The 26,896-nt window shown below is 39.2% G+C and overlaps 1 pseudogene; it reads right to left on the reverse strand.

Moving 5' to 3' along the window:
- Positions 1 to 1,873: 1,873 nt before the first annotated feature.
- On the reverse strand, positions 1,874 to 17,521 carry LOC123001900 (60S ribosomal protein L32-like; annotated as a pseudogene).
- Between the last annotated feature and the right edge of the window lie 9,375 nt (positions 17,522 to 26,896).

A 26,896-nucleotide genomic window follows, 5' to 3' on the forward strand; every position in this document is an offset into this window, starting at 1 on the left:
AAAAGCGCCTAGACCACATCAGAACGAGATTCATGTGCTAACCTTAACGCAGCTGTCGGCAGCAGAAGCCTGTTGGGATTCTCTCCGGGGATGGAGTCCCCGGCAGGCACATTCTGGGCGTTTCCCCTCTACCTTGCAGGAGCCAGTGTGGGCGGCAGCCATCTTCACACTCTCCCTGCTGACTAGCAGGATTGACCGTCTTGCGTATCCCCACCCCTCCTGCTAGAGCCTGACCCCTGACCCTGGGCAGCATGACTCCGCCCCACTCCTCCCCCACTCCTCCGCACTGCTCCTGTGGCCTCCTAGTGTAGAAGATGCAATAGCGTTCAAATGTCCACGTGATCCAAAATACTTTACAGATTCAATGCAATTCCCATCAGAATTCCAATTGCATTTTTCACATAAATAGAACAAATTGAAAATTGACATGGAACCACGAAAGATCATACAACTCAATAACAAAAAATAACTCCATTAAAAATGGGCAGAGAATCTGAATAGACATTTTTCCGAAGAAGACGTGATGTTCAACATCACTTACAGTCAGGAAAATGCAAATCAAAACCACAATGAGATGACACTTCACACCTGTCAGAATGACTAGAATCAAAAAGACAAGAAATAACAAGTGTTGGCGAGGATGTGGCAGAAATAGAGTCCTGTGCACTGTCGGTGGGAATGTAAATTGGTGTAGCTACTATGGGAAACAGTACGGACGTTCTACAAAAAATTAAAAATAGAAATACCACATGTCCAGCCATTCCACTTCTGGGGATTTATCCAAGGAAAATAAAAACACTAATTCAAAAAGATATATGTACCCCTATAATCACTGCAGCATTATTTGCAGTAACCAATATATGGAAACAACCTAAGTGTCCATTGATAGATAAATGGATAAAGAAGATATGGTGTACACACACACACACACACCCCAACACATACACATATAAACAATGGAATACTACTCAGCCATAAAAAAGAATGAAATCTTGCCATTTGCGACAACATGATAGAACTTGAGGATATTATACTAAATGAAATAGGTCTGATGGAGAAAGGCAAATACTGTATGATTTCACTTATATGTGGGATATAATAATCAAAACAAATGAAAATTAATTAATTAATTAATTAATAGAAAACAGTTGCTGTATGGTTATCTTGTATCCTATCATCGTTCTGAACTTTTAAGTTCTTCAAGAGGTTTTAAGGGGTTTCAGGTTTTATTATTTGCTTTTTGTAGATGCCTTAAAATTTTCTATGTAGGCAATCATATCATCCACGAATGACAATTTTATTTCTTCCTTCCTGATCTGTGTGCCTTTTATTTCTTTTCTTGTCTTATTTGCACCAGCTAGAACATCAGTATTATATTGATTAAATGTGATGAGAGCTAGCACCCATCACTTTTTCCCAATTTTAAAGCAAAATCATTCAGTTATTCACCACTAAATATAATGGTAACTGTCGCTATTTTGTAGGTTCTTTTTATCAAGTTGAGAAAGTCCTCTGGTATACCGACTTTTCTGAAAAAAATTTTTAATCATGAACAGGCATTGAGTTTTGTCAAATGCTTTTTCTGCATTGGTTAGCAAGATCATCTAATTTTTCTTCCTTAGCTGTTAATATAGTGAATTTCACTGATTGATTTTTCAATATTGAACTAGTCTTGCATTCTTGGATAAATATCTTTTGATCATGAAGCATAATTCCTCATATATATTGCTTAACTCTATTTTTAATATATATTAAATATTTTATTAAAGACCTTTTGTATATTTTATTATTTTGTTGAATATATTTTGTTAAAGATGTTGTTAAAGATTTAATATTTTTTAAAAGATTTTTATGTTTATGTTCATGAGAGATATTCATCTATAGTTTTCTTTTTCTGTACTATCTCTTTTGAGTTTTCATTTCAGAGTTAATATCAGCTTCAGAAAATGAATAGGGAAGAATTACCTTCTAATGTTTTTTCAGGAAGAGGTTCTGTAGCACAGATTTATTTTTAAAGATTTATTTATTTATTTTACAGAGAGAGGGAGAAAGAATCCCAAGCAGACTCCATGGGGCTTGATCCCACAACCCCAAGACCATGACCCAAGCTGAAACCAAGAATTGGAACGTCAACCAATTGCACCACCCGGGCATCCCTAGAATGTATTTTAATTATTCTTCAAGTGTTTGGTAGAATAATCCAGTGAAACCATCCCAGCCTGAAGATTTCTTTTTTGACAGTTTTTAAATTACCAATTCAATTTCTTTAAGTGTCGTTGGGCTGTTCAAATTCTCTCTCTTATTAGATTAATTGTGATGGTTTGTGGTTTTTGAGCAATTGGTACATTCCATGTAAACTGGCATATTTTTCTGTGTGGAGTGATTCACTTATTATCTTTTATATTCCTGCAGGATCTATAGTAATATCCTCTGATCCATTCTTTATACGGGTAATCTGAATCTCCTTTCTGTTTTTGTCAGGCTCGCTAGTGGCTTGCCAATTATATTGATCCTTTGTACGAGCCAGTTTTTTTGTTCATCGATTTTCTCTACTTTTCTGTTTTCAATTTATTAGTGTCTGCTTTCATCATTATTATTTTCTTCCCTCTATTCACTTTGGGTTTATTTCTCTCATCCTTTAATTTCTTGATGTGAGAGCTTAGATTATGAATTTGAAATTTGTCCTATGTTCTAATGTAAGCAGTTACCATTATAAATTTTCCTCTCTGCACTATTTTAGCTGCACTTCACAAATTTTGATATATTTTACTTTCATTTTCTTTCAGTTCAATATGTTTTTTAAAGATTTATTTGTTTAGAAAGAAAGAGAAAGTGTTTGAGTGGGGGCAGGATCAGAGGGAGAGAATCTCAAGTTGGCTCCCCGCTGAGTGTGGAGCCCGATGTGGGGCTTGATCTCACAACTCTGAGATCATGACCTTGGTCTAAAGAAATCAAGAGTCAGATGCTTAGCCAAATGAGCTAGGTGCTCCATCAGGGGTTTTTTTGTTGTTGTTTTTTTTTTTAATTTCCCTTGAAAATTCCTCTTTGACTCATGGGTTATTTAAAAGTGTGTTGTCTAATTGTTAAGTGGAGATTTTCCTGTTGCTTTTCAGTTAATGATTTCTTGTTTGATTCCATGTGGCCAGAGAACATGCTCTGAATAATTCTCATTCTCATAAATTTGCTGTGGTTTGTTTTATGGCCCAGCATATGGTTCATAAGTTAGTATATGTCTCATGGGGTGCTTGAAAAGAACATGCATTCTGTTGTTGGGTGGTGTGGTTTGTTAATGTGTATTTGATCTTACCGGTTGATGGTGTGGAGTTCTTCTATGTCAATAATTTTCTGTCTAGCCATTCTGTCAGTTGTTGAGAGAGGAGCGTTAAAGTCTCCAGGTATGACTATGGATTTTTTTATTTCTTTGTTCAGTTCTATGAGTTTTGTTTCCTGTAAAATAATTGTTGATATGTTAGGACTTAGGTTTGCCATTTAATTCCATCTTTTGTTTGTTCTGTTTTTCATTTCTGTTTTCTTTTCTTGCCTTCCTATGGGCTACTGAAACACTTTCAGAACTCAATTTTGATTTATCTATGGTGTCTTTGAGTATATCTTTTTGCACAGTTTTATAGTGGCTCCCGTACGTGATAGATATAGAATTTATCGCAATTTACTGGTGTCGACATTTTACCAGTTAGAATGAAGTATAAAAACTTCACTCCTTTTATGTCTCTTTACCCTACTATACTCAAAATATAATTATCTTAAATGTTTCCTCTACATACATTTAGCACCATATCAGACAGTATTACTATTTTTGTTACAACCATCAAACATAATTTAGACAAAGACACCCTTATATGTGCTTATCACGTTCCTTCTGCTTTTCCTGATGTTCCAAGATTCTTTGTGTTTAAAGAACTTCCTTTACTCATTCTTTTAGAGTAGTTTGCCTAGTGACAAATTCCTTTATCTTAGAATATCTCCCTTTTATTCCTGAAGGATATTCTTACAGATCTAGAATTCTGGATTAGTAGTTAAAAAATGTCATGCCATTTTCTTCTGGCCTCTGTGAATTCAAATGAGGAATGTACTGTCCTTTGGTGTTTCTTGTATAGTTAAGGTGTTATCTCTCTCACTGCTTTAGGAGTTTTTCTTCAACTTTTAGATGTATGACCATAATGTGTCTTGGTGTGGATTTTTTCTTAGTTCATTCTGTTTGGAGTTCACTCAGCTTCTTCAATCTATAGGGTTTATGCCTTTTGCCAAACTTGGGAAGCCGCTATTTCTTCAAACACTTTCCATTCTCAGCCTCTTTCTCCTCTCTTTGCAGTACTCTGGTAACACAGATATTAGGTCTCTTGTTTTTGTTGTACAGGTTCCCAAGTCTCTGATCACTTTTACTTTAGTCTATCTTCTCTCTGTGTTGAGATTGAGTAGTTCTGTTTTCTTCCTTTGGGTTTGCTGATTCTTTCCTCTGACCCCTCCATTCAGCTTTTGAGTCCATCCGCTGAGTGTTTTACTTTGGTTCCTGTATTTTGAAGTTTTATAGTTTAGGTTTCTTTATAGCTTCTGTTTCCTTGCTGAGACTTTCATTTTTTAATTTGTTTCAAACATGTTTATAATTGCTCATTGAAGCATTTTTATGATGGCTGCTTTAATATTTCATCAGCTGAACAGAAGGGACAGAAAAAAGAATTTGTAAGCTGGAAGAAAGAACAATACACATTTACCAATCTGAACAACAAAGAGAATAAACTGAAAAAAGAAACAGACAGACAGACACTCAGGGACCTGTGTGACTATAATAAATGTTCTAATGTTTGTATCACCAGAATATGGAAGAGAGAAAAGAAAAGAAAGCTGAAAGAAATAATATCTGAAGACTTCCCAAATTCTAGTATCTCTGTCATCTTGGTGTTAGCACTCATTCATTGATGTTGAGATTTTCCTGATTCTTGGTAGTAGAAGTTACTTTCAGCTGGAACCTGGACATTTTTAGTATTCTGTTAAGAAACTCCAGATTTTACTTCAGCTTTCTCTTTTTGTGAGCTTTCTGTGGTACTGTTCTGGTAGAGGAAGTGGGGGTGTTGCCTCAGTACTGCCAGGTTGAGATAGACTAGGGCCTCACTTGGCCTCTGTTGACACCTGAGGAGGACAGGGCAGGAGGCTCCATGATACTACTGGGAGGAAGTGGGATATCCAACTGGAAAGAAGTGGGATATCCATTAGGCCTCCTCAATAACCCCAAAAGAGAGAAGTAAGAGTGTCTCATAAATGTTTCCCACACACCCTCCAATGTCACCATAGGGGTTGTATAGCCTCATTACCACTAGACACTGGTAAAATCTTGACTATCCACTAGCTCCTCTGAAATCAGCCCACAAAGTGTCTTTTCCACAGTCCTACAGCCAGGAGAATTGGAGTGACATCTTAACTGCAGTGAGGAGAGGGAGGTGAACCTCATTATTGCAGGATGTGGGTACAAAGCTAGGTTTCACACATGACACTGTGGATGGAATGGGGATTCATGACTACTTAGCAAGAATGAAAGTCCTTCTCTAATGCCACCCAGTGAGTGGAGGGGTATCTTGTTATATTCAAGCTAGGGTGGAGCCCTAGGCTACCTTGGTGTTTGCTGATATGGGTAGGGGGTACGGCCACAATCTCTTTCTTGTGGCGTTTCACTAGAGTAGAGCAGCTATTGTCTAAAAATTATCTGTGATGTGAGACTACCCTTTTCTTGGTCCTTTGGTTTCAGAGAGCAGGCTTTTGTTGGGGCTTTCTTTTCCCTGTACCTGTTAGCTTTCCAGTATTGCAATTTCTCCAATTCCAATTTTGGGACATGTAAGACAAAAAGAAAATGCAAGGACCTCACTACCTCGTTGTTCCTTGGGTTCCAAGGTCCCTAGACAGTTTGCCCTCTTCTCTTGCCTAACAGACATTCTATGTTTGCTTTATAAATAATGTCAGGGGTTATTAGTTGTACTCAGAGGGAAGAACAGGGAAAAATCAACTATCTTCATGGAAGTTGAAGCTGTGAATATTCATCTCTATTAAAGTTTTATTATAAAAGAGTTTTGAGTCACATTAAATAAAATGTAAAAGCTAAAAAAAAGAATTCTAGATGATTTTACTAATATTAACATTGTAATCACACACAATAAGACTTGCAGGTGGTACTTATTGCACTTACTGCTCATATCTGTAGCAAAGGCATGTACATGTCTGGCCAATGATCCAAACTAAAAGCTGGTCTTGCTAAGCAGATAGATAACGGCCTTCGGGTGTGTGGTTTGATGCTGCTAAGTAAGCCAGCCTTCCTCAAATAAATCCTCTCTCTGGCTACTGCATAGCATTACCAGGCTTAAGCTTTATCCCCTAGCTTATGTCTATAATACCTGTTGAAATACAAACATCCATGGAGAATATATGGTACTATTCTAGACCCCAATAGTACTGCATGCTGTGAGAATTTACCAGCAGAGAGGAGCAAATAGATACTTAACAGAACCAAACAGATAGGAGGACTGGTCATCACAACCCCCCAAATATGTTCTTTTAGACACACATACACAGTCACATACATGATCTCTGAAAAAACAACCAAATGAACAAACAAAAATACCCAATTTAAGTGGCACTTTAGATTATAACTAATATATTTGTTGACAGCTGCTTGGTGTGTTCATAAGGTGCCAAGAAGTTGGGTGCAATATGTCCTCCCCATTAGCTGGAGGAGAGAAGATCTGGTCCCCTCTGTTCTCTTGCAGCCATTCAGGAGCTAAGCTCAGTAAGTATTTATTAAGCACTTACTATGTGACAGGCACCAGATTATGTACTAGGGATAAGAACTTATAAATCACTTCTCTATGCTTTCTCTTATTTGATGGCTCTTACACCAAAGAGATGTTTCTAGGAAATTGGCTTTCTTTATCATTCATCTGTACTACACTTTAGAAACTGCTTTCCCTTATCTCAGCCCATTAATTTTTGAAATAAGGTAGAAACCTCACCTGTTGTTGCTTGTGTTTAATAAACAAAGACAGTAAGGCCCAGAATGTAAGTGTTTTGCTCACAGTCCCCTAAGCAGGAGAACTGGAGTGAGGTCTTAAATAGTGGCCTTTAACCCCCAAGCCCAGGACACTTTTCACACCACACCGCAATACTACTCAGCTCCTGAGAACCATTTCCCCCCCAAGATTTGTCAGTCTTGGTTAAAATCCCACCCTATGATTATGTTCACTTTTCTAAACCCTTCCACCAAACTCAGAACTCCATGAGGGTGGGGACTTTATCATTATAACTCATTATCATTTTATACATCTGTCCTTGTTGGTCTTCTGTTAGTATTTATTGAATTAACTTTGGTAACTGGCAGAAAATCTGGATTCCGAAATGAAAAAATAACCCTTGATGCTCTTCCTTGTGATCAATCGACATGGTTCAGTCCCTTCCTAGATCAGTGATCCCAGCTAAATTAATAAAATTCCCTTAGCTTAGGGTTCTTTTTGGAAAATGAGCATAATAATGCTTACTTGACAAGGTTGTCATGAATATAAGGAATACTCAATAAGTGGTAATTATTATAAAATATGTAAAATTCCTAAGACACTGTTTGGTTTGGAGCAGCCTTCTTTCCTCCCCTCCACTGGACAGCAAACCTCATGAGGACAGGAATATGACTATCTATAAACCATAGCACAGTGCCTTGTACTTAGCAGCCACTGGAAAGAAATTTGCCAAGTGAATGGGTAAAGAATACAATACTTCAAAAGGATGTTTAATTATCAGTGTTACAAAATATTTAACTTTACTAAGAGCAAGTTGATACCGTATTTTGGAAGTTTAGTAAATCTATGTATATCTTCTAGACTAAAATAAAATATATGATCACCAATCACTCTGAATCTTCTCACTTTAGCGCATTTACTCTATTATTTATTTTACTTTTGAAGTCCCCTCAGCTCCCTACAACGTGCCTTTATCCTTTCCTGGGAACTAATCATTCATTCATGCATGCAATTAACATTTACTGAGCACTTACTGTCTACCACAAACCAGGTTGCAAAGATTCATAAGACTCTCTCTCTGCCGCTAGAGGATTTATATGCTACAAGGAAAAACCAATGCATAAACAACTTATAATTAATGGAGGTGTTATGATAGAAGTACAAAAAAGTGCTATGGTTATAGGAGTGATTCATTCTGCCTGGGGAGTTTGCTTATGGGAGCTCACATGTAGGGAAGTGATTTTTTTCTCTTTGTGAACTAAATTGACTTACTGAGAATAAAAATAGTTTCCATTTGTGTAATACTTTGCAAAATGCCTTCACATTCATTTATTCTTTTTATCCTCACAATGAAGGCTCTATAGTTAAGTGATTTTTTAAAAACATAGAGTCATCAAAAAAGGTAGTTAAGAGGCCAACAGATAAATAATATGGAAATTTATTTGAAAGCCCCTTGGTAGATGAGACAAGCCAAAACTGGAAGCAAGGCTTTATTAAAGTTTCACAGAAATCATTCCAAGAAGAGTTAATAGCAAAAACCCATTCCTTCCCCTTCATCCTCAGTGCCATGACTGATCCACCATCTTGCTTATGGGTTACTGCAACAACTTTCTAAGTGAATTCCCTGATTCATATCTCAACTCCCCCAAGCCATTTGCTACACTGCCACAGATGATCATTTTTACATACAAATGGAAGCATGTAGCTTTCCTGCTTTAGCTCTTTTATTCTAGAGAGCTCCTCACTCCCCGTAGAGTCAGAATGCTCTTGCATACTGCACGAAACTCTCCATTGTCTAAACCTACCAAATTCTTCAAATTCTTTATTGGTTACTCTCCTCCAACCATTTTATTGACTTTGCTCAAAGCCATCATACTAGTTCCATCCCTATGCCTTTTTTGGTCTGGAATGCCTTAGCTGTCCACCTATTTGGTAAAATGATGATAGGCTTAGAAAGTGTGTAATTTTTGGTAGTTTTATGGTTTTATTAACACAAATATGACATGTACATAGCTGTCTCTTCATTTTCTTCACTGCAGAGCTTGGCATTGGGATTGCTGACTTTGATGGCCAGCTGGGCTGCTCTTTCCACAATGGCTCTGCGGTTCTTGGAGGAGTCACTGTGAGTGATCTCTGCACAGTGAGCTTTGTTGCACATCAGCAGCATTTCAAGCTCCTTGACGCTGTGGACTAGGAACTTCTGGAAGCCACTGGGCAGCATGTGGTTTGTTTTCTTGTTGCTCCTGTAACCAGTGCTGGGCATCAAGATGTGGCCCTTGAATCTTCTGCACACCCTATTGTCAATGTTTCTGGGTTTTCATCAGTTGCGTTTAATTTTGACACATCAGTCTGATTGGTGCTGGATGAACTTCTTGAACCTCTTTTAATGATCTTACGCTTCACTGGAGGTCTGAGGACGACCATGATGCTGAGTAAGAGACAGCTGCCCCCTCCGCAGGCAGCAGCAAGGAAGAGAGGGGCAAAAGTGTACGTGTTTTTTTTACTACGTATGCTGTTCATATGTAGACTTGTTTCATAGTAAAATCTTAGCAACCTAATTTGGCTCTTTTTTTTTTCTTAATTCATTAATGAATAAAATACAGTTTGGGAACCACTAATCTAGTCCTTTCTCTCTCTCTTTTTTAAAGATTTTATTTATTTATTTATTTAGAGAGGGAGAGCGTGCATGAGCAGGGGGAGGGACAGACGGAGAGGGAGAGAGAGCATCTCAAGCGGACTCTGCACTGAGCGCAGAGCCAGCCTTGGGGCTCAAACTCAGGACCCTGAGATCACGACTTGAGGCAAAATCAAGAGTCTGATGCTCAACCAACTGAGCCACCCAGGAGCCCCTAGCCTTTTCTCTTTTTTAGGAAAAGAAGGAAAAAGATTATTATTTTAAATTACATACCAAAGATTCATGATATTTATATTCATTTACCATAGAACTATTCTTTTGAGAGTATGATCTAAGCCATGTGCTAAGGAACCAGCCAGGAATAAGTCAAAACAAGGTAGGCATTAATCTATAATGGATCTTACATTCTGTGAAATAAACAGACACTAAAATTGATTAATTAATTTAATTTTATGGATTGGTGATAAGGGCTCTTAAGGAAATAAAGGATGGCCTGAGAAAAGAGGTACTTTGGAGCAGATGGTCCATGAAGATCTCCATGAGGAAGTCACATTTAGGTGAGACATAAAAGAGGAGAAGCCAGCCATCCAGTTGGGAGAAGAGTCTGCTGGGCCAGGGGAAATCTTGAGGTGTTTGAGAAACTGAAAGACCAGTGTGGTTGAGCATGTGGGAGAGGGGGACAGTGGTACGAGTTCACTGTGGATCACACAGGACCTCTTAGGCCAAGGCAAGGAAAACACTGAGAGATCATAAGAAAGTGAATGATGCACCTGGATGCCACAGACGCTACCGGAGAAAGGATTGTAAGAGGGCAGGAGTGGAACTGAGGAGACCAGTTAGGAGGTTATTATAATGTTCATGAAAGCATCCAGTATTCCTGAAATCTTGAAGCTCAGATGTTGCATGATGAACTGCAGGTAATTTTTAAAACATGGTCACCACACACAGGCATCGTGTTGGTGTTTAGGTCCTGGAAGTGGATTTTCAGTGATGAAACTTCTCTTTGTCTCTCTTGGTCTGGCCTTTGCCTCCTTCTCCAACCTTGTTCTAATGGCTGCACCTCACACTCTTCCCCCATTCAGGCAACCTTCTCTCCACTTCCTCCAACACGTCCTACTGTTTTACTCTTTCAATCTTTTGCTGCTCTTGCTGATCTCTCTTGCTGGAGTGCTTTTCTCATTCTGCTCTGATCATCCCAGCCCCAAGCTACACATCTTTTAAGGGTTAGTTCAAGTACAACCTCTTCTATGAAGCCTTTCCCAATGTTTCAGTTTTGAAGTAACCATTCCCACTTTTGCACCTGCTTATACCATGAACAGATGGCCATCTTTTTTTTTAGAGAAGAAGAGAGAGAAAGGAGAGGGGGAGGGGCAGAGGGAGAGAGAGACTTTTAAGCAGGTTCCACACCCAATGCAGAGCCCGACGTGGGGCTTGATCTCACAACCCTGAGACCATGATCTGAGCCGAAATCAAGTCAGACACTTAACCGACTGAGCCACCAAGGCACCCCCTTTTTTTTTTCTCAGATGGCCATTTTTAAAGCCATGTTTGAGTCTTCATAAAGGTCTTATTTATTTACATATGTATTTATTTAATTATCAGCACCTGGCATAGAACCTGACTATTTTAAGTAATTTCATTGACTTAGAGAAATGGAAGGGAGGAAGGGAAGAAAGAAGGAATGACATCCATTTGTATGGTGTCTGAGGGGTGCCATCAGGGGGCAAGAATGCATCTGTGGGAATCGATGGCCCCCATTTCAATAAGATCAATAGGAAAACTATCCCAGGACAAAGCCATCAGCCTATCATAGACCTGAGACACCATCATGACTCTGCTGCATAGAGAGACCTTGCTCCAGATTTCAGCGAGCCTCAGTGGTCTGAGTAAGTAGGAGAATCCCTCAAAGCTACACAAGAGAGGGTTTACTTACAAACATTGTAAATTTTCTAGCTTTCCATTTTTCTAAATGTGTTCCCATCTTTGAAAGATTTTCTAAAGTCCCACCACTTCTTGAAAGTCTTTTCAGTTCAGTGGGGACGAAGTCATTGGATTCACAACAATTTTAGCACAGCAGAATAAGAGTAGGAGCTCTGGGATTCTGGTTCTACTATTAGCTCTGTGGCTTTAGGCAAGCTGCTTAACACTTCTCTGCCTCAGTTCATTCACGTGTGAAATGAGGACAATAATAAAGTTTTTACCATAGAGTTGTAAAGGGATTAAATGTTTAGAATAGCACTTTGCATGTAAGAGAGTACTACGTAAATGTTAATATTTAATATTACAAGTTGTTAACAGTTAAAATTATATGAGTTAGTTAACATACAGACAAGAACTACTGAATTCCTTTTCTTCGTTCCATCCTTCCTTGAATAGGAAGAATGCAGGTGCCTCTGTTTTAACTATCATAACATAGCTTATTTTAGAAGTCATGGGATTAAATATATTGGCTACATTGAGGATATATTTTCACCTTCTGTATAAATATGTCTACGCTTAACTTACAAAATAGGAGATTTTTCTTCTTTGAATCTTCTGTGGTATTTGTTGCTTCAGAGTCTATGTTGGCAATGGTGAAACTTGGCAAGATAGCCAATCTTGTATAATGACAGAGAAATGGCAGAACAACCTTGCCTATGATTCATAAAATTTAAACAAGGCAGTATCTGTCAGATGCACCAGGACATTTTTTTTTCCAAACTGGACTGAGCTGAACACAGGTATAAAGCTTATTATCAATCTCATTTTCAGTTCCTTTGAGATCTTTTTGTGAGTCTCCCCTATCTAAGGAGACCAGCCATCACAGAAGAGTCGATGTGTCGTAGGGGATTAGGTTAAACCAATGCTTACAGAAATTCGGCATCCATTGTTCTCTTTCCATTCTCCTATTAAGAGGGCATACTTATCCTCCTTAATAAATGAACCACAGAAGGCTCTAAAGAGGGTGGGGCCTTTAGACTGTCATGGGATGCCTGATGTTTCACCATGGACATATTCCAGAGTATGTCCCCAAGCAGGATGGATAAATAACAAGTCAATAGATCATCTTTCATTTATACTTGAAGTCAACAAACCAATTTTTTTTACATTTGGGTTGTGCCTAAATTTGAACACTCATGATTATTAATAAAAGAGAGACTATGCTAGTATTCACAAGCAAGTTAGACCCACAGACATCTCAGTCTTACCAGAACCAGGTTCCTAAGTCCCTCAAGGAAACAGAACCTGCTAGCCAAAGAGTTTTTGTGCTTTTTCCACAGCCCCTCTCTCCAGATTCCTCTGGACACCTGCTGAAGCATTCCATCTTCTTGAGGGATGGGGGAAACAACTGGACTCACAGGGAGCAAAACTGAAACAAGACATGGGGTGTAACTCAGGAGATGGGGATTTTGCTTGGTTTTGTCACTCCCTAGCTGTGTTTCCTCATGAATTCAGTTAACTTTGGCTTTCATTTCCTCAATAATAATATTGTGCCCTTCCTCCATCTCACAAAGTTACTCTAAGGATATTAGAATTTTCTAGAAAACATTGTTGTGTAGACAATTCTAAGCTGCCAAGTGACATGCAGATGTCACTCTGACTCCTCGTGTTGTATAGCATGGGAGTTAGGTGCAGGTGTCCTCTTTTTTTTTTTTTTTAAGATTTTATTTATTTATTTGACAGAGAGAGAGACAGCCAGCGAGAGAGGGAACACAAGCAGGGGGAGTGAGAGAGGAAGAAGCAGGCTCCCAGCGGAGGAGCCTGACGTGGGGCTCGATCCCAGAACGCCAGGATCACGCCCTGAGCCAAAGGCAGACGCTTAACGACTGAGCCCCCCAGGCACCCCAGGTGTTCTCTTGTGTTAGACCACCTGAGTTTAAATCCAGGCTCCCACTCACTGTGACCTTGAACAAGTTCATGCTTCCATTTCCTCATCTGTGAAATACGAAGTGGAAGGGCACCTGCATGGCACTTAGAGCAATGCCTAGAACTTAGAAAGCATTCCATGAAAGTTTGGGTATGATCCAGAAAGGATTTTTTTAAGTGGCTACCCCTTGACTATGTGTGAGCTTGCAGGATGCTAAGGAATGTATAAGATCTACAACCCACCTTTGGAGATCTCACAGACTTGTGAAGGGCAGACTCTCAGGTAAACAAGTGTTATGATGGAGATACAATGGGGTAAAGCATAGGGCACAGATCCATTCCTAACCCTCTTCTCTGTTCTTTTGCTCTTAGTTTACTCTGCTCTCCCAAGACAGATTGTCTTGATAACTGCATCCACTGTCATGGCTTCAGCTATCAACAGTGCACGAACAGAGTCAAGACCTCTAGCCCAGAATTCCACTCCCACTGCAGGATACCTCCATGTAGCTTACTCTCTTCCCCCTGTACCTGACCCTTACTCTCTTCCCCCTATACTTGACCCTGTACCTATTTCAACTAACTCTTCAACCTCATCATTGACCAAACCATGATGATTCTATCAGAGAAATGTTGTGGCCCACTTCACAGCTCTTATACATACCTACTACATTCATCTCGACTATCACAGGAGCTTCCTCAGTATCTCAGTGCCTGCAGTCTCAACCTCCCCTTCCCCCTTCTCTCCCCATTCAGCCACCTGAGTTATTCTAAAGCTGATGTCTGTTCACAATAATCCATCTAGGAAATCTTCAGTGGCTTCCTATTGCTGATCCAACAGTGTCTTCTTAGGCCTATGGGACTTTTAACATAAGTCTCAGGCTCCTTTCTACTTTTTTCATACTTCTCAGACCTCAGCACACAAAAAAACACAATTCACCTTTCCAGAACACATCTGTACCCTCTATACCTCTCCACTTTTGCTCTTGTTGATCCTGCTATTTCAAACGTCTTATCTGCCATTCATCCATCCTTCTTTCTCATCCTTCAGTGTTCAGTCCGTACGCCACTAACTGCATATCACTTTCCCTGATTAGTAAATCCCTCAAGATCTATTGTTCTTTCATCTGGGTTTACACTTCCATGTGGGTTGAACCAAACGAATTACCAGTTTTTGGTAAGTAAAAAATGGTCAAATAGAAGTAATTTAATATATTCTTCTTCTTATAGCATTTATCCCACTTCATTAGACTTCTTAATTTAAATGTATTCCTCATGTACCCTGTCTTCTTCGCCATTGCATGCCCAGTGCCCAGCGGAGTGCCAGACAAGAAGTAGGTGGTCACAAAATACTTAGAGAATTCAAGGTGTTTGCTATGTATGGATCATAATACTTTGTTGGCATCCCTTAAATCTTGGTCTCAATCTTTCTCTCAGGTTCCTGGGGTCTGACAAGGGTAAAGTTAGTCATTCAGGGCTGTCTTCTAATATAATCAAGTTAGGAAAGAAGATTTTTCCCCCCCTTTTCCATCAGGACCCTGCTCTCTCTACCTACCAACTATTAATTACCTAAGCTGGATAAGGAAAAATCTACCTCCAGAGCCTCCTTCTTTTAAGCAGCAAGTATATAATTTGTAATGTTACTATTCACAATATTCATTCATTCATTCATTCATTCATTCACTCTTTCATTCAATCATGGGGTTCTGATTGGCACTAGTAATATATCAGTAAATAAGGCAACTAGAAATGATGAATCTGGAATGCCTTTGCTCTTTGTGCCTAGTCTTCAAAATTTTTTATTTTTTTTTATTTTTAAAGATTTTATTTATTTATTTGACAGAGAGAGAGACAGCCAGAGAGAGAGGGAACACAAGCAGGGGGAGTGGGAGAGGAAGAAGCAGGCTCTCAGCAGAGGAGCCCGATGTGGGGCTCAATCCCAGAACACCAGGATCACGCCCTGAGCCGAAGGCAGACGCTTAACCACTGTGCCACCCAGGCGCCCCTGTGCCTAGTCTTCAAACATTTTTCCTCAAGAATCACCTAGAGAAATTTTGAACATTTAAAAAATCGTGTATGTTTGAATAGTTTTAAGTGTCTGTACATTTTAAGTCATCTAAAACTTTTTATCATAAGTTCAAATTGTTGCAAAGAATGTAATTTTAGCATATATTTAAATATAATGACTATATCATTTTAAATATCTCCAATGAAATTTGAATATTATAATAAGGTAATACCCATGACCAGATATTAAAATATATTAAAAGGTTATTTTGGAAATTTTAGACCTTTCCTTTTTCTCTTTGAACTCACATTTCCATTATACTTTTTCCTGGATTTTATACATATACATGAAATCCAAACTGTGGGGCTGCATATTTAGCTCAATTTATGGAAATTGTCCATAATATATCTTATTGTCAAACCAATAAGCTAAAGCACAATTTCTTTCAGAAAAATTCTGCATTTATCTTTTTAGTTCAAATAAATGTGCTAATAAGCATTGCAATATTATAAAAACATTGAGAAATAAGTTACAAAATGAATCCTGTAAGATCATGAAAAGTAGTCAAGATGAAAATAATATAGATCTAATATAAATAATCCATGTTCATAAATTGTAAAAGATGAATCAATATGCTAGTTCTCATTAGCCAATTTGTAATAGAGCAATGAGTGTACAGCTTATGAAATAATGATGGCATCGTTCTTCTAATAAGAATGTGTGTCTTTCTCCAGTTGAAAGGCAGAGAATGGTAAAATGAAGCAAACTTGATCCAACTACATGCCATCTGAGAGACACACTAGATTCAAAGATACAAATAAGTGGGAAGTAAAAAGATAGAAAAATATATACTATGCAAACAGTATCCAAAAGAGAGCTGGAGTGGCTATACCAGTATCTGACAAAATAGACTTAAAGACAAAATTTGTTCCTAGAGACAAAAAAGGGGGGGGCATAGTAATAAGAGAGACAATCCATCAGGAATACAAAACAATGATAAACACAATGCACCTTACAACAGAGTCCCCAAAACATGAAATAAGATACACAAATTAAAGGGATAAATAGATGATTCAACAATGATATTTGGGAATTTCAATAACCCACTTTCAGTAGCGGATAGAACAACTTGGCACAAGATCAACAAGGAAACAGAAAACTTGAACATTATAAACCAACTAAATATAACACATATCTATAGAAGACTCTAGTCAACAACAGGAAAGTAGATCTTTTTCTCAAGTACACGTGGAACATCCTCCAGGATAGACGTTACGTTAAGAAGCCATAACACAAATCTCAATAAATTTAAAAGCATGCAATCATACAAACTATGTTCTTTGTACACAGTAGAATGAAATTTAGGTCATAATAACAGAAGGAAATTTGAGAATTCATAGATATGTAAAAATTAAACAAAATGGACCTGAACAACAAATAGTCAAAGAAGAAATCATGAGGCTAATTACAAAATAATTTGAGATAAATGAAAACAAAACACAATGTACCACAACTTATGAGACTCAACTAAAGCAGCAATCAGAGGGGAAGAGTTATATAGTGCTTACATTCATAAAAAGAATAAATATCGCAAATCATTAATCTAAACTTTTGCCATAAGAAACGACCAAAAAAAGAAAAAACTAAAACCAAAGCAAGCAGAAAGAAGATAATAAAGATTTAGAGCACAAACAAATGAAAGAGAGAACAGAAATAATAATGAACACCAGTGAAACCCAAAGTTAGCTCTTTGAAAAAAATCAACAAAACCTTTAGCTAGGCTGACAAAAAAATAAAGGACTCAAGTTACTAAAATTGGGAATAAAAGAGAGGATCTGGAAACCAACCTCGTTGAAATAAAAAGGATTGTTAAGGGAATACTATGAACAATTGTATGCCAACACATTAAAAACTTAGATGAAATGGATATACTTCCAAATAGACACAAATAACTGAAACAGGCCGGGGGCGCCTGGGTGGCACAGTGGTTAAGTGTCTGCCTTCAGCTCAGGGCATGATCCTGGCATTATGGGATTGAGCCCCACATCAGGCTCTTCCGCTATGAGCCTGCTTCTTCCTCTCCCACTCCCTCTGCTTGTGTTCCCTCTCTTGCTGGCTGTCTCTATCTCTGTCGAATAAATAAATAAAATCTTTAAAAAAAAAAACCACATAACTGAAACAGAGGTAAGAAGTAAAAAATCTGAATATACCTATAACAAAGAGATTGAATTAGCAATTTTAAAACTTCCCACAAAGAAAAGTCTGGGCCCAGATGGCTTTACTGGTGAATTCCACACATTTAAAGAAGAATTAATACCAATCCTTCACATTCCCCTCTTACAAAAAATTAGAAGAAGAAGGAAGATTTCCCAACTTATTGTATGAGACCAGTATTACCTGGATACTAAAACCAAAGACATCACAAGAAAACTATAGACAAATATCCCCTATGAATATAGATGCAAATATCCTCAACAAAATACTAGCAATCCAAATCCAGATGTATATATTTAACAGCATAACCAAGAGGGATTTTTCTCAGAAATGCAAGATTGGGCTAACATCTGGAGATCAATGTAATACATTATATTAATAGAATAAACCACAGAAACCACAATCATCTCAATAGATGCAGAAAATTTTATATCAAAGATATAAAATATTTATATGAATTACATGATGAACTAATAACATTTTGTGTGTTGACTTAAAATATATTACCCAAGTTAATTTCACCTGTCTCATTTTCTTTTTTTAGATGTGGCTACTAGAAAATTTCGCATTACATATGCAGCTTGCATTTGTGGCACATTATACATCTATGGGACCAAGATGATCTAGACTTATCTTTGAAGACCAGTGCTCTAACAGCATTGGGTATCTTTTGTGCACCGCTTCCTGTTATTACTTACAGGAGGAGAAAAGTGAGACTGAGAATGGTTAACCTGTGCAGGTTAACAAACTCCACCCTGTAGTTATCAGAACTGATTTTGAAATTTGTCCTTAAGCTAGAGTGTGCCCTGTTTACATCCTTTGTCTTCCTTAAGGATCAAGTCATTACCATCATTTATGTGCATGTTTTGGATAATCGTTTTGTTTTCTTTTTGCTTTTGTTATTCCCCCCCCCCCCCCCCACCACTGAGTTCTTCTATCTGGGCTTTGAGTCTACTCTTTCCTTTAAGCTGCATGGCACATGGCAGGTAATAGCTAAAAGTTTTTGTTCCTTTGTTTAAACATCTATTCTGTGTCAAGCATTATAGAAGAATCTCTGCTTAAAATATTTCTAATCATCTTCACAACCCACACTTCCCCGATGATGGTTGTTGCTCCCTTCACTGTCACAAAGAAGATAAAACTAAGGTCCCCAAAACTTTACTGCTAGAGTTACACAGTAACAGAGGGAGTTGGGACTGAAAGCCAGGTCTCTGACTCAAGAGCCCCTATGTGTCCAGCATATCCCTCTTCCCTGTCTCCTAAAGTGAGAGAATTATGGATCAACTGTGGGCCTAAAAATCATTAGTGTTTATATATATGATTCCTATACTTATGAAAACTTTCTGAAGTTTTTATTTCATACAAATTTGTCTATAATTATTTTCCATTGAAAATTGAGGTCTATTTTTCTTGGTATGGATGATGTTCTGCAAATTTAATACAATGACTTACACTTATACTTGAATTTTGGATATAAGGTGATATAAACTCCTACAGTTCTACCTGGAGCACAGTAAAAGTGAATTGATAGCAGTAAGGATGAAGCATGAATCTGGCCTAATATTAAATATCCACCTTGAATGTTATTCAGACATTGTCTTTATACTTAATCCTTGTAAAAAGGAGGGAGGTAATGCCTGGTACCAAATAAATGTCATGATTTTTCTTTGTTACCAAACATTCAGAGCTGAAAAAAAAAATAAATTTAATCTTTCTAAGATTCTAAAAATATTAAGATCAAATTTGTTAGATGAAATTTTCTTCATCTACATATAGTATAAATATTTAATATTTAGTCAAAATGCTTCTCCACTTTGCTCTGCAGAGAATAATTTATCAAGTGAAGGAGTTAGCTTTCTAGAACAAAAGAAAAGAATTAAATGCAATATATCCAATATATACTGCCAGGCCTCATTATTCTAATAGGAGAAAAATTAGTATGCCCATTTGAGAAGTATTTCTGAATTATTGTGGGCTATGTATTTTGAAAACAAAATGCTTTCATTCTGAGATCTCATTACTGCCAAATGTTATTCATTTAGTGAGGTGTTACTGAAAAGTTTTAAAGCATTACACTTCCCATCCCTTATGCTTTAGTAGAAGGAAGAAACATTGTTCTTGGGGCCTGTCCCTATGGCTCTATTTGGCTCAGACATGTTGCATATCTCGTGGGATAGCCCAAGGGACAGCTAATGGAGCAGCAGACTGAGCAATGAGGAGATGGGGGCTTCAAGCCCAGGCTCTGCAAACTACCGGAAGCAAATTACTTAGTTTCTGGGCTTTCATTTTCCAACTCTAAAATAGGAATATTATTTGCTTTATCTAGTTACCAAGTACACTGTGACAAGTTAGGGAGATAAAAAGTGAAAATCCTTTTCCAGCTAGGATTACACTGTATTTCAGCGTGTGATTTCTTCTGCCTTTCTCCTGAATTTGCCTTAGCTCAATATTCCGTATTCATCCTGGGGCTCCACCCATGACCAGTCCAGCAAGGCTCTGTTGCAGCATGTAGGAGTCCAATTTAGTAGGTCAGTTTCGGCCTAGAATCTCACTGTTTATGGCTCTGTCTAGACAATTAGGTCCGGGAATTATCATAGCCAATATCAACAGCCTCTGCGATGCCACGGAATAGGGCATGTGTCTTTGGTTTTGCTCATGGTTGTATCCCCAGGGTCTAGCACCGTGTCTGACACATAGCGGACACTCCATAAATAGTTTCTGGGTAACTATTTGATGCATAAATGCATCAAGAAGAACTAGGAAAAAAAAGGAATATATATGGCATAGCCACTGCCTCCAAAGATTTATAATGTAGTCAAAGTGACTACACCTAAAAATACAAGAAGTGATAGACGGTTATGTCAGTCTGTGCCAATGAGCACAGGGCAGGAATTACATGATGGCTCCTTTCCTAGGTGGGAGTATTAGAGTTAGATGACAAATGTTGCAGGCTCCACAAAGGGTGACATAAACTGTGAAGACCTTCTATTGTGTTTGGAGTCTATATGTTAGCACAGGGAACGATTCTAGTTATTTTCCTTTGTCAGTGGATTCATTCTTCCATAGCATAATAATGAGAACGGAGTTTTCAGATTGGTATTGCCAAAGAAAACAATGGGAAGGGGAGTGAGATTTTGTTGTTTGTTGTTATGGCCTGTTCTTTTTTTTTTTTCTTCCTCTAACAAACGTAAGTCACTAATGTTACGGTTCTCTAGAAAATGGCATATCTCCTTGTAAGTGTGCTTTGGAAACATTCTTCTCCTTCCCTTATTTCTCCTTTTCTTCTTACCTTCTTTCCTTCTTTCTCTCCTCTCCTTCTTTTCATCTTCCCTTCCTACAACATTCACTGGGCAATTTACTAATCCAAACAATTTACTGAGCCCTTGTATTTCAAGTATAATGGCAGGCAAAGGGATGCAGAGGTACATAAGGAAAGTCCATGACCTAGAGCAACTCAAAGTCTAAAAGGGCAGATAGCCAAGGAGATGATAATTATTGTCCATGTGACAAGTGTTCTAAAAAAAAAAATTATTATGACAATGTTGTCAGAGAACGTAGAAGAGGGTTTAACTCACTGTCCAGGGAGAGGCAAGAGAGTCTATGGCATTTGAACTGTGTCTTGAATGGTAAGGAAGCATTAACTGATGAAAACAGGTAAGAGGCATTCCAAAAAGTAAACACATCATGTGCAAAGGACCAGAGCTATGAAAATACATGTCTGATCCAGAGAGTTGGGTCCTATGGGGAGTGACAGGTGATAAAGGCAAAGAGGCAAGTTGCAAATAACTTTTGGAAGGTCCTATTCACCAGCATGTTTGGATGTGATATGGTAGAAGTGAGGGAGGTCCTTATTGACCAGGACGTGTGACAGGATTACAGTTGTTTTTTGACACCATTAAAGGGAACAGATTCAGAAAAGGAACCAATAGGAAAGCCAGCTAAGAGGCTATGCACTAGGACAGGACAGAGAAAAAACTGAGAGTTAAGGCAAAGGTAGAGGAGTAGACTGAGCGGACAACATTTGAGCAGTATTTCTGCAACAGAATTGACAGAGTATGGTCACCAATTGTTTTTGGAGGGTGAGAGAGAGAAGAAGAGGATGACTCATGTTTCCAGCTCAAGCAACTTGTGTAATGATGCCATCAACCCAGCTAAGAAGCAAAAGAAGAGGAGAGGGTCTGGGGGAAGATGGTAAGTTCAGGTATGGGCATATTGAATTGATGCGTCTGAGGGACATCCAGGTCAAGCTGGTTAATAGGCAGTTGGAAATATGAATTTGGCCTCTGGGCTAGAAAGAGATTTGTTAGACATTAGCATATAGATGATATTTGAAAACATGATAGTGGATAAGGTCACCTAGAAAGAGTATATGGAAGTAGAGAAGAGGACCAAGAATATAAGCCTAAGGAACTCCAACATGCAAGGGATGTGTAAAGAGAAGGAAGGCAATGGAGGACAGTATGAAGGGAAGTTTGGAAAAGTAGAAAAAGGACCAGAAATTTAAAGATGGTGGTACTCTGGGGTGCTGTGTCAATAAAGCAACTTGACGTTGGACAAGGTCAGTATGGGCCTTATCTTTCCCCCCAACCCAAAGCCAGGCCAATGAGCCTGCAGTGGAGACTAACCCTTTCCCATTTACAGGCAGGGCAGTAGCAGGAAACTGGCAGCTTGGCGGCTCGGCATCATGTTCGCCTCACGGCCATTCCATGTGAACTCATTCTGTTCCTATGAACTGGAGCTTTGACTCCTTGTCTTTGCTCAAGTTCCTGTGATGAACTCTTGCATTTCAGTATCCTTCCTCAATATCCCAGTCTCTAAAGCCTGGAATCCGCCTCTAAGCTCCTAAAACAGAAGTTTTGCCTCCTGGAGTCCGGGTTTATCTATTCCCTGGTGTTACAATCCTGGGCTGCCCTATCTCCTCACACACATATTCTGACGATGCCTGGGACTATCTTGCCTTGCTTATAATTCCTAGCAGCACGTGCACAGTGTTTGAGTAACCCCTGCCAACAAGTAAAGACCCTCATATCACTGTAACCCCTGCCAACAAGTAAAGAGCCTCATATCACTGTAACCCCTGCCAACAAATAAAGAGCCTCATATCACTATAGTATACTTACAGCTATTATTTTCTAAAACTGTTAACTCATTTGTGGAGCAGTGCATACAATTTAACAACTCTTGGGTGCCTACTGTGTGCCAGGACTGTTCTAGGTGCGGAAGACGCAGCAGTGAGCAAAATGATGTACCTTTCCCTCACGGGCTTTGAGATCTAACAGGAAGGACAGATGAACAATGTAAGTCCATAGTGCCAGATTGGGGGGGGGGGAACCAAACCACTTACGAGTAATAGGGAGGCTGGAGTGGAAGGAAGGAATTGCTATTTTATAATGGTGGTGGGGGAAGATATCCCTGGGAAAATGAGCTTGAGCAGAGACCTAAAAGAAATGAGTCAGAGACACAAAAAACATGAGCGCGAGCCCTGCTGATATTTAGGGGACAACTATTCCAGGCAGTGAGAATTACAAGGGCAAAGACTCTGAGGCTGACTTGGCCTAGTGTGTCAAAGAAATAAGGATTCCATTGTGGGTGGAAATAGAGGAGTTAGTGGAAGCAGGAGGCAACCATGAATAACCATTTGGTTATTGAAAATGTCTTGACTGTTATTCTAGGAAAATATAAGTACTTAGTCAGGGAAGTTAACATGATCTGTCTTCCATTTTGAGAAGAGTCTTTGGCTGCTGTGTGAATAGACTGTAGGGAGACAAAATCAGAAGCTGGGAGGCTAGTTAGGAGGTAAGAGCAACAAGCCAGGGAAAGATTATGGTGGCCTGGCCTGGTCTGCTTGTGGTGGGTGTGGTGAGAAGTGGTTGGATTCTGGATATAACTTAAAGGTAGGACAAACAGCATGCACTAATGGCTTGAATATGCTGTTAGAAAAATAAAAATCAAGGATGACCTCTTTATTTATTTATTTATTTTTTAATTTTGGCCTGGGCAACTGTAACAACGGAGTACCATTTACCAAGGTGGGGAGTTCAACACTGGACATGTTCAATGTGGTAAGGCTAGGAGACTGGGATGTCTATGAAGCCATGTCTTGAGCAGGCGTGGGAAGGATCTGGTGCACCAGCGGAGGGAATGGCCTTAGATGGGAGTGTGGGGTCTGGGCAGGCCCTCCATGTAGCAGGCAGGAAGAAGGTGTATAGGAACAGATGCACAGTGACTGGAAAAGGGTACAGTTGAGGACCTGTGGAAGTTCTCCTAGAACTGCTTCTATTTTCTCAGGGTCATAGAAAGTCAGGTCAGCTGAGAATGAGGGGAGGAGAGAAGGTGTCAGGAGGCTTTGAGATAGAGGAGAAGGTGAGAAATAGTCTTCTAGGACAGTGTTAACAAATTTCAGCTCATGGCCTAATCATGGAACTTAAAATCAACTTAGTGATTTGAGATCAATTTAGTGATTTAACAGAGTACATAGAATTTAAAAATAGAGTTTATTGCATGGCTAAAGAGTACGAATTGCTCAAAGCTTTATTTCAGGTGCACGAGTGTATATGTGTGTCCTAGGTTTTAGCGAAAATATTTTTTATAACACTGGCCCAGGACAATGGTAGGAAATGAACAAGAGACTGTTGAATAAGGTCAGGGACTGAGTTAACGATCATATGGTCAACATCGAATATAGCCTCATAAGATTTTGGCATTGGAGCTGCTAGAGGACCACAATCCCTCCCCTCTCACCCACCTCCACCTCCACCATCAGAAACCTTTCTGTTTGAATATTTTCAATGACGGCATGATCACCGAATTAAAAGATAGAGATTTCAGGATGTAACTTTCTTCTCTATAAAAAAATGTGGTCCTCACAACACTCTGAGATGTTAAAGTGGTGAGCAGCGGCCTGGCAGATGGATTTTGGAATTTAGTGTACTTAAAATGAAATTTGACCTTATTACATAATACTAAACGTGATGGCTTTTCTCTGTTTTGGAGATCTCTAAATCCTCCAAAACAAAACCAGTATTAGAACACCAAGAAATCTTGTTTTTATTCAAACTTTAGCTCAGAATGGCAGCATTTGGCTTGTAAATGTATGCTCTCACTCCTCCGTACATTACACTAACTGCAATTTTAGTGGATGATTGAGCTAATTTTCATGCCTATATTTTCTTCCTCTTTCAAGATTTGTTGTTGGATCTGCAGATGATTCCAAATATAACTTCACTTAGAAAAAAATGTGTTCATTTTTAAGACAGTCTTAAAGTCTTTAGTTGTGAAGCAGTTTTTCCCTGTAAAATACATTAATCAATAATAGTTAAGAATATGTCAATAGGTGCTATGGAAATGGCCATTTATATTTTTAATTGTAAGGAACTCAAGTTATTTTCTAGACATTGTAATTCAGAATAATAAGAGTACTTCTCCAGTTCTATATTTTGCCTGATTGTTAAAAATGGTTTTGAGATTATTAACTCGAACCAATTTTCTATACACCTGACCAATTTCTGAACAATTTGAGTTTTTTAAGAATACTTTCTCCTATTGTAAAGGCAATATCAAAGTTCATTAGACAGGACATCAGACATAAACATAATACATGAAACATATTTTCCTTCTGCAATGTTGTTCTCTTTCTACCATACTTATTCTGATTTACATAAATTAGAAATACTGAAATAAGTAGAAATAAAATTGAAAAGAGAATTTAGACTCATGAAAATGTACACTCTGCCTACCTCCATAGGAGTATACCTTTATAATCTAGAACACTATTTAATCTTAGTCCAGTTGTAAATCAAAATCAAGTAGAGTCTCACATGAAAAAAAATGTAACTATGTGTGGTGGTGGATGTTAACTAGACTTACTGTGATAATTACTTCCCAACATATAGATATATCAAATCATTATGTTGTACACCTAAAACCAATACGATGTTATAGGTCAATTATATCTCAACTACAAAAAGAATTTTAAAAATCAAGTAGTCTGGACACCCCCTCTATTGCTTTTGGGGTTAATCTGTATTCTGGGATTCTTTCAATAGTTTCACTTCTCTAAGTACTAAGAAAAAGTTAAAATTGCAAAACAGGATCATTCCGTTATTCTTTATCTAGACCCTCACATATTTTTTTTTCTCTCTGTTAAATGCTTCTTTTGAAAAGGAAATACACAGGATTAGTTCCTCTTCTATTGCATCCAACAAGAGCTCCACCATGGAAAGCTTTTTCCCCTTCCATTTTGCAAGCCTCAACAAGTCTGTTGCTGAGTCAGAACCTCCTTTTTTCTCTGATGGGAGAAATCTTTCTCCCTTGAAAACTCATAAAGTTTAGGAAATACTTAAATTTGAGTCTCCCTAGGGGGGCAGGGACAGGGGAGCCAGAACGAATGTGGTGGGCATAAGTCCCACACACCGCAGTCCTGATGATGGCACATTAAATGGTTTTATGAAATACGAAGGCTTGGAACTGGCCCAGGATTACCACGGGAGCTCGCCTCCTAACCTATTATATGCATATATGTGTGTAGACAGCCATCACGGAGCCCGGTTAGGTTTCTGGGACTTTGCTCCTCATTGCCTAAGTGAAAACGTTTGGTGTACAGCTGGGGCTTCATGTCTGCCCTGCAGAAAACACCTTCAAGCGGCTGCAGGAAGGTCCAAACAGCACGCAGCACGAGAAGCTAAAAACAAACACAAGCCCGAGAAGGCGCTTTCTAGGGCGACGACGTGGTAGGGCGTGAGAGGCTTGGAGAGAGAGCCGCTCAGTGGTCTGCCAGGCAGGCAGTGCCCACAAGACCTAGCTGGCCTAAGGACCCCCGGTCTGAGCCCGAAGGGCGGGAGGGGCCGCCGTCCCCCCTGCGCTCGCAAAGTGCAGGCCGCGCGCGACCACCGTGACCGGGAGCCGCGACCCGGAGCCGCTCCCAGTCGGGTTCCCCGGCCTCAGTTTCCCCCGCGGGGAGCAGAGCCCCGGGAAGCCCGCGTCCCAGCGGCCAAACCTCATGTGACCGAGGCGGGACGGAGGTGACAGGAAGGAGGCGGGGCCGCGAGGGCGACGGGGGCGGGGCGGAGCGCGTGCGACTAAGTGCAGCCTTTGCGCGGACTCCGCGCCGGGAGGGGCCGTTGCCCAGGAACCGTCGGCGCCGCCCGCGCGCGCTCGCCCTTGTGCGCGCGCGCGGCGGGCGCTCAG

The sequence above is a fragment of the Ursus arctos genome, unplaced genomic scaffold, assembly GCF_023065955.2.
Source record: "Ursus arctos isolate Adak ecotype North America unplaced genomic scaffold, UrsArc2.0 scaffold_9, whole genome shotgun sequence".
NCBI classification, from domain to species: domain Eukaryota; kingdom Metazoa; phylum Chordata; class Mammalia; order Carnivora; family Ursidae; genus Ursus; species Ursus arctos.